General features: G+C 38.3%; 1 protein-coding gene across 1 annotated transcript in view; it reads left to right on the top strand.

The window, feature by feature from the left end:
- The first annotated feature begins 2,831 nt into the window (after positions 1-2,831).
- ASCC3 (activating signal cointegrator 1 complex subunit 3) overlaps positions 2,832-9,315 on the top strand; it is a 270,899-nt gene continuing 264,415 nt past the window's right edge. The window contains exon 1 of the mRNA XM_083371881.1: positions 2,832-2,902. The gene's annotated coding sequence lies outside the window, so the exon portion shown is untranslated. The remainder of the gene's footprint in view (positions 2,903-9,315) is intronic.

Raw genomic sequence — 9,315 nt, 5'->3', positions numbered from 1 at the left:
AAATACCACCTTAATTGTTCTTTTATTCACTGAGAATAGTGAACTCCCACACTTTCAAAGTGGAAAATATGTGGTGTGTGTGCAAATTGGGTACTCTCTGCATTTTATTATTATTTAGTGGTCCAGAAGTGCAGAAAATTTTAGGGAACACTGATCTAGGCTCTTGTAAAGAGAATGCTAACATAATGAAGTCAACAAGTATATATTAAAAGCTTAATATTAAACCTGCCTATTTGTTCAAGCATGGCAGAAGTGTTTAAATGACCAGAGCCACCTAACCTCATCAAGAGAATTCCTTAAACTGGGTCCTGATCTTCAGAAAGTCCTAACCCTCACTCTCTCCATAAAGGGCTATCTGAACTTAGTAAGTGATCATAATGGAGCCTGATGAAATGCAGGTTGATAAATGGAGCACAGGGTGCCTCAAGGGTGGGGGAGGCCTAGCACAGGGTGAGACCTGCCTACCCTGGTCTTCCCAAAGCCTCATCCATCTTCCAAAGATGTTCATTGCTTTGCTTCCCACCCCTTGGATCCCCACAGGCCTTTTTCCATTCCCACCAGATTCTCCCAGGCTTTAGGCCCAATTCTCACCCTACCAGGCCAAACACCACTCTCTTCACTTACCTTTTGAAAAGTTCTGAGTGTTGGAAAAGATTGCTTCATTGCACAGCCATATGGCGAGATTCTGGAAGCAGCTGCCGTGTTTCCAGCAGCCAAATCACATTTGGGTATCACTGCAAACCTCATTAAGGCAACAAAATAAAGCATTTTGTTCTCAGGTTGCACAGTGGCAAGTTGGAAGCAGCCACCATTTTGTTCCACTTACAAAATAATGGCCGCTTCCAAGCCACCACCATGCAACCTGGGGACAAACTGCTTTGTTTTGCAACCCTAAGAATGTCTGCACAACATTTCAGAAACTTTCTGCAGCATTCATATAAGGCCAGCAGTTTGGCGCTGCCATTTTGTCCACACCCACCCAAGCAGGCGGCACAAAATGGCGGCCATGTTTGAGTTGCTGTGTAGCCTAAGGGCACATGGCCTGCCCTCCTTTTCTAACATGAGGTCCAGAGAGGTTCAAAAAGTAAATGAGGAGGAAGATGGCTATGTGGAGTGCAGACTCAAGCACTGCAGCGGTAGGATGCAGTAAGAGAGACGAGGCGGTAGCTGTAGCATTCCTATGGTCAGTCATAGGGTAAATGACCACAGAGGGGACTACAACTGTCATAACTTTGAAATAGGTCATATATAATTTGGAGGCATTTCTTGTAATTTTGAATATACATTATGACATATCTCAAGGACTACCTGTACTGTAAAACCTTGAATGATAGGTAGCTTCTGAGAGCCCCATCAAGTCACTGCCTTATCTTCAGAGCAAGCCCGATATAAAATTTATTTATTTCACAGATGATCAAGTCCTTAGAAAAACCAGTGTCTGTGAGAAAAAGCAGATCTGATGGAGTGGCCTTACTTGCTGACCCTATAAATCCAACCATATTAGAGATGACATCAGTGACAGACCAGTCTATGATGGCACCAGATTCTCAAGTCTTGTACCCAACACTCTGCTGGATTTTGAGAATTATGGCAATTATTTAGCTATTCCCATGTTGATAAACATTTAGGTGTTTGGACTACAGATCACGTCATTCCTGCTTCATCAGTAGGGCAAAACTTTGGCAAATGCTGGTCTCACTCTTGTTTTTCCAAATAGTCAGACTTTTGGCATAACTTTAGGAAAATAATGGAGACGGAGTGGAAACATTTTTATGAACAGACCCATAACATTTAGTTTTTTCTTTTCAATAGCACGGCTCTGTCAAAGCAATCAATCAGTGATATTTATTGGGTCAATGACCAGAAAAAAATTAAAAGAAAAGCAGAGTGTAGCAAATAAATATAATAATATACTAACAACTAGCAGAATAAATAACAGAATATAACATTCACTCCTCTATTACTGTTAACACAGTTGTTACCTGGGTGATAAATATAGAACATTAATAATTTAAAAATAAAAACTATATATTCCCTTCAATTTATTAGTTAAGATGTATCAATGAATGAACCTTTATGAACGAAACCAAATGTTTCAAATGTATCAGACTAAAAGCAACAGCAATCCTTGGAGGGATTTGCTAGCCAGGTGAGAAACTTAGCCTTCCTTTTTTTTTTCTTTTAAGCTTTCAGTTTCTTTTCACCCAAAGGCAAGTGACAGTTGCCAGATCCATAATTGGCTCTAACGGGTTCAACGTCGGAATGCCACTGATAAATCTGGAGCGGCTCTAACCAAATCTTAATTCAAGTTATCGGTGTCAGGGAAAGGGGGCATAGAAGTGCAAATCAAATACGAACTGCGGGGGAACAAATCACTGAATGAATAATCCCATTTGCTTCAACCCCATCCCTCCAAATCTGGCTGAATTTGCTTTCTTCGCTCTTCTTTTGGATTTATAGGCTGAGAGCTAATTTAGCCCGCAAGGCACGAGAGGCGGATGGGGGAAGAAGGCACGCTTCAAACTCAAGCCGGAAGTCTTTCTGTCAACCAGGGAGCTGCCACTTCAGCCACTCGACGATGACGTACGTCTTTCCCAAACGAGGACTCTCAAGGAAACGAAAGAGAAAGTTGCAGATTCCCCAAGCGGGTGGGGCTCCGCGCTCCGCCACAAGGCACGTTCACGCGCCGGGAGCGTCACTGGACAGCCGAGAGCTCAGTAAGGGCGGCAGCCCCGCCCGCTCGGTTCAGCCGGCAAAAGCCAGCGGAAGGGCTGGGTCGCGCCTGCGCCTGGAGAGAAACCCGGAAGCGGCTTAGTCGAAATAGTGAAGGCAAGTACAGCCCTTGGGAGGGGGAGGAGCAGTCGGAGTGGCAGCGTGGCCGGTTCCGGGGAAAGCTGAGCAGGTAATTCGGTGCCTTTTTGCCTTGGTCTCCAACGCTTCCCGATCTTCTCCAACGAATGACACGAACAAAAAGCGAGAGACTCTCTTGGCATGTTTTTATCTATCACACGAATAAGTGTTGCAAGTGCTGACACCCCATTAAGGGCTATCGCAGTCCTTGCCATTGACAAAAAAAGCTCCAGGTTTTATTTTATATTTTTTTCCCCTTGGGCGATCTTGAGAGTCCATTGCTCCGTCCCCTGCTAGCCTGACTAGCTAAAATTAAGCCTGGCTGAAGTCATACAACCTCGTCTCAAAAGAGTGGGTTCTGTGTGTGTGTGTGTGTGTGTGTGTGTGTGTGTGTGTTACTATTGGGGGTGGGTGTCTTGAGCTGCCCACAATTCTAAAAAGTTAGAAATTTTAACTTGGTACTAATTGTATCTTGGAAGTTAATGCTCTGCTGATGAGAAAAACTTTGCTCTTGGGTTAGAATCACAACTGCGTATTGTGTGTCAGGCTTATGCTGATAGGGAAACAAGGCCTGCTGGTCTTATTTCCAATCTTTTATGGGTTATCAGTTCCCTTTATAGGAGTAAAAGAATTTGCTGAGTTGTAGGAACTTGGGGAACTGATCTTGAGGGAAATAGGCAAAGCTCATTATATAAGCAAAGAAGGAAGGTGGCTGTGTGTATACATATACACACACACACACACACACACATTATATATATATATATATATATATATATATATATATATATATATATATATATATATATATATATATATATATATATATATATATATATATATTACAACCTATCTCAATAAAAATGTAGTTTTAGCCTGTGGAGTTAATTTTCTGGTCTGGTCTATCCCAAAGGACTGAAATGAATAGACTTTGAAATTTATACTTTGCTAACTTGAAGACAAACTTCCAGGAACAGACTACCAGCTCTGCCAATTAAAAGATAGTATACAGCTTTTTGAAAAGAAATTTGTATGTCTCAGCAAATGGCAGCATCCCCTGATCTTACCTGGATATGCTAGAAAGAGGTCTAAACATCTCTGAATGCTTTTAGACAAGCTTTTAAAATACAGTCACTTATTTATATAAGCAACCCATGGCTGGGAGAACAGCTGTCATAGCCAAAAATAACAACAAAAAGAACTCTGTTAGTGACTTCTCAAACTAGCGTATTTTATTAAAATATTTTAATAGATTCCTCTATTAAATATATTCCTCTGCATCAATATCAAAAGCTTCTGCAATCTCAGTTGGCTATAAGTAATTCTGGGGGCTGTCTAGAAACAGGGAAAAATACAGGTCAAGTTATATTAAATTGAGTGGGGCAATTTTCAGTTTTCATATATATGCCATCAGCTGTAAGATAGTGACTTTATGCTGTGAAATTCAAAGCAATAAGAAAGAGAAAGGTTCTGTCATCATTAACTTGATAGATTATTTTCTGAAAAGAAGAGAGAGGAGAGCAAGTTAATTTATGTCTTGTTAGGCTGCTGTTTAATGTGATGTTTAGGTTGGTATTAACTATGTATGTATATGTCCACACAATTAAACTATGTGACTCTCAGTGGCATCCAAAAAAAAGGAAAACATAGTTAATACAAAATGGCATAACTCATTAAAACATGCTAAACACTAACATCACAAACAGAACTGGAAACTTTTGCAATTTACCCACTGGGGACTCACCTCAATCTGACCTCAAAGACTGGGTGAACACCCAGGTCTTAATTGCCCTATTGTAGAGTTGGGGCCTATTCTATTAAATTACTCTGATAAAAAACAGTCCTCTTATCCAGTATTCTAGATCATGGTAAATTTTGGGAAAGCAAAACCTCTTTGACCATGGTATTTTTTAAAAATAGTATTTTATTTGATATACCATTACACATTTAAATCTAAACACAATACATACTTTTGCAAATTGCTTAATAGCATTAGGATTAATAGCATTAAATCATTTTTAAACTATATCCATTTATAATTATAAATAACCTGCTGCAAAGATTTCTTTAAAGTGAAAAGAATAAACAAAATCAACATCATATGACACGTTTGATGTTTCTATTACAGTAAAGGCCTACCAAAATAGATATTTATGCAGATAAAGTCAACTTCTAGATTCTAGATTCATATGCTGAAATATAATATGGTTTGTTAGTTTCTAATTAGCAAAACATAGGAGCTAAGTTTTACTGTTTATAGTAATTAAAGTTTCCTATTGTTGGCCTGCTGGAAATGAAATTATGAAAATGCACGTTTCTTCCTTTTTTGCCTAGCATAAATTCTTCATCATTAGACATATTTTTTCCAGAATTAAATTATAAAAAGCTGACTAGTTAATATAAGCATTTGTTATTTATTTCTTTATCAATTTGTATGCTGCCTCAGTTATAAATTGACTCTAGATGGCTTATGCAATAGGACTAAACTTCAAATAAATTCTAAGTAAAAGCAAAAAAAGAAACCCCCCCAAAGTATGTGGAACACAATGGGGAGCATAACAACAAAACATAATATCCCTTGCCAAATTAACATTGGGCAATAGACATTTTATTCCACCTTAGGATGAATAAGGGTAAGGTGGGTTTTTATGGCTTTATGGAAGCCAAAGAAGGTAAGGCCCATATGGGATGCAGGAGTATGCTGAATAATCCAGCTACTGGAAAGCTGACAGTACTTTACAGCTGGAATGTCCCATCTCTTTCAGGTCTTACTACTTGGACAGAAAAATGGGAAAGATAGTTCGGTAGACAACATGATGTAGTAAAATAAACTATGCTTTGAACATTATAGAATAATCTCATAGGACAAGTAAGATAGTAACTGTTTAATGTGAGAGTACTAAAGAATAAGATACACATACAATGTTAAACTATGGATTTTTTATAATGGCTCATTGAATAAATCATGGTTGGGTTCAAACAACAAGTCATATAGCATAATATATTAAAAAGGAATAAATTCATATTCAGGTTAAGCCAAAATTAACTCCCATAACACATTACAGATTAATTTAATTCATTAAGCTAACTAGGAAGAAATGGAAACTTTGTATCAAAGGAGAGGTACAATATAGAATCAAGATCATGTGAAATATTAATACCATTTTACAATGCCTTGGTAAGGCCACACTTGGAATACTGCATCCAGTTTTGGTCTCCACGATGTAAAAAAGATGTTGAGATTCTAGAAAGAGTACAGAGAAGAGCAACAAAGATGATTAGGAGACTGGAAGCTAAAATATATAAGGAACGGTTGCTGGAATTGGGTATCTATAGTTTAATGAAGAGAAGGGTGAGGGGTGACATGATAACAGTGTTCCAATATCTCAGGGGCTGCCACAAAGAAGAGGGAGCCAAGCTATTCTTCAAAGCACCTGAAGACAGGACAAGAAGCAACAGATGGAAACTAATCAAGGAGAGAAACAACCTAGAACTAAGGAGAAACTTCCTGACAGAACAATTAACCAGTGGAACAACCTGCCTCCAGAAGTGGTGAATGCTCCAGCACTGGAAGTTTTTAGGGTTAGGGTTTCATCCATAATCGTGCAGTTTCGATGGCCAGGTTGCGGTATTTCATAATTTTTTTCAGTTTTTTCTTTGACTCTGGCATCTCCTGGTACAGCGATATCAATCAGCTGTATGCTTCGGTTCTCTACAACTGTGATATCCAGCAGAACAAAAAGGAAATTATAAAAAAAATCATTCTTCACTTGTGGCATTTTGAAGCATTTCATCAAACTGAGTGGCCATGTAGTGATGGAGGCTGGTGAGGTGTTTCAACCAGTATCCATGCAGCTCGTCCAGGCCAGGTGCACTCCAGTTCTTGACCTTCTTTGCTTGTTTTGCAACCATATCAGTGTTATTACAATATTCTCCATTTTGTTTTGTGTTGCTTGTTTTTGGATATCTTTGATCCAGGAGGCAGTTTTATTATGTTCCACTGGGTTCTCCCACAGTTCTTTCCAAAAGTTTAAGGTTTTTTCTTTACATGGTAGAACAGTAGTTTGGACTTTATTTTCATCAAGTGACTGATAGAAGAGGTGCTGGTTTCTTCTGAACTGGACGTTTTCACGATATTGTTTTATTCGTCCATATCTTTCAATTTTCTTTGCTGTTGCTATTACACGCTGTTTTAGGTTTTCCATGATTTCTGTTATTGTTTTTTCCTCCAGGTTATATTTTTTGTATAAACTACTTTTCAGCTTTTCGTTCTTTAGTTTTCCTTCTTTCAAGTATTTCAGTTTGCTGACATCTCCTCGTAGTTTTTTTGTTTTATTTTCAAGTCGAATTTTCCACTTTGGTGTTCCAGTGGTTTTTTTTGGGGGGGCATTTTATAACCCAATTCTGCAGTTATAACGGTGGCTGTACTGTACATTAGTTGGTTTGTTTCATACAGTGTGCTGGATGGGATGGAAGTTAAAATGTTGTTCACAGCATTTAGTAGATCTTTCTCTCGTTTGCTATGCACTTCACGGATGGCAGGAAGTCTTTTACTTTCTGTGTTTTCTTTGATGTGGTTTTCAATCTTTTCTTTCAGCATTTTTGCTAGATTACTTAGCTCTACACTTTCAAGTTATTGCATGGGAATCTTCATCCTGTGTGGTGGCTTCTTCCGCTGGTTGGTCAGTGTGTTGGTCAATTTGTTCAGGTATTGTACAATTTCTTCAGCCTGTTCATCATCATTGCTTGTTGTTTTCTTTTTAGCCAATGTTCCTAGATGTTGAATTTCCACATCTGTAAAATCTTTATTACGGATGATGAAACGTCTTTGATCCATTAATCGTTGTTCGGTTACATCACTTTCTGGATGTTTTTCCTTCCACAGTTGCATCATTCTTTTTTGAACTCCCCTGGCTGTTGGTTCTGCCTGGTAGTAGCATTGGATGATTTCTCGATTTTCTTCGGTTGTCTAGGTTTTGCGCTTTTGTTCCAGTCGCTTTACAGTTGTATGCTCTGGTTCCCCAGCAGTAGCAACTGAGCCCAGTGGCCCATTTTTCGACAGATGTCCAGGAGCCATAGCATCTGATGTGGTCCTTGTTGACCCGGGCGACGACCAATCCGGTATGGATTTTTTTTAATTTCTTCTCATCATTGGTGATGGGAGGTGCCTGGGTTGGTTCATGGTGGCTAAGCCACTACCAATCAGGAGACCGGTAATCCCATAACCATATGGACCACATCCAATAGCTGTCCAGGCCCAGCCACGGGTTGTTGTTGTTGTTATTATTATTATCATCATCATTATCCTCTTAGCCTGAATTCTGTTTTGCCTAATGTAGTTTTCTGAATTTGCATTGATTCATTGTTTTTCCTCTCTACTCTGTTTTTGTTTTTACCTGAAAGAATAATGAATCGTTAAAAAAAGTTATATTTCTTTTTTTAAAAAAAATAAGTCTTCATTTACATTTCGTGTTAAAAACACACACCATACACCAACAAAGACAAAAAAGTTATATTTCTTTAAGCTGCTACCAATCATTGCTGAATGTGACAAGTACTTTATGATGTCAGTCTTTGGAAACATCTGTACCAGAACATCAAAAGCTATTCTTCCTATCTCTCTTTTTATAGGAGGAGGATGAATTAATTATATACTGTGATATCATTAATTATAGTTCTGAAATGTGAATGTTAGTGAGCTATCAATAGGGACAATGTCCTCTGAAAAACTCAGCTGGTTCTTGAAATAACTTGTGAATATGTCTTGACTTAGACAATGTCTTACACTTGTTATATAATAATTCAGATGTTAAGAGTGTTTTCTTATATGTCAGTACAGTAAGGCATAATCAAGGTATGTAATGTCCCCAAGGATATATATTTAGTTATTGATAAATATGACCTAGTTATTGATATAGTATAAAACACCAAACATTTCTTTCCTCTCTTAATGAATATCTGATTTCTCTGTTAAATAGAGGTAGATATATTAAGAAACAATAATATTATTGGCAGTGTTTGCTTCAGGTAACATATTCAGATTCCACACTACATAACAGGAAATAGAAGATGGAAAAATATATTCTAGTGAGCGATAACTCTTCCAGTTATGGATTGTGATTCCAAGCATAAATTATTGGGTCAAAGGTGCTAGCATTAATTGACCTAGAAAACACACAATCAGGATATTAGCCAGCTAAAAGGAACATATTTAGAACATATAAACTATATGACATATGTTCTGTGCCAGCCTGCTACCGGCCCTGCAGAAAAGGCAACCCCTTTATAAACGGCAAGTGGCTGGAATGACGTCTGCCAAATTTATTACTACAAAAAACAAACAAGACACGAACCAAGATACAGGAGCTTTGAAACACTATCTGAGCGGTTGCTTTCAGCAAACCAGCCCTCCCCAAACATTCCCTTTATAAAGAGTTCAGGGCGTGGCCTCTCTCTGCCTCCTTC

Source organism: Vipera ursinii (genome assembly GCF_947247035.1).
Source record: "Vipera ursinii genome assembly, chromosome: 1".
In the NCBI taxonomy this organism is placed as follows: domain Eukaryota; kingdom Metazoa; phylum Chordata; class Lepidosauria; order Squamata; family Viperidae; genus Vipera; species Vipera ursinii.
The sequence above is the reverse complement of the archived record's forward strand: the minus strand, read 5'-3'. Positions and strand labels throughout refer to the sequence as shown.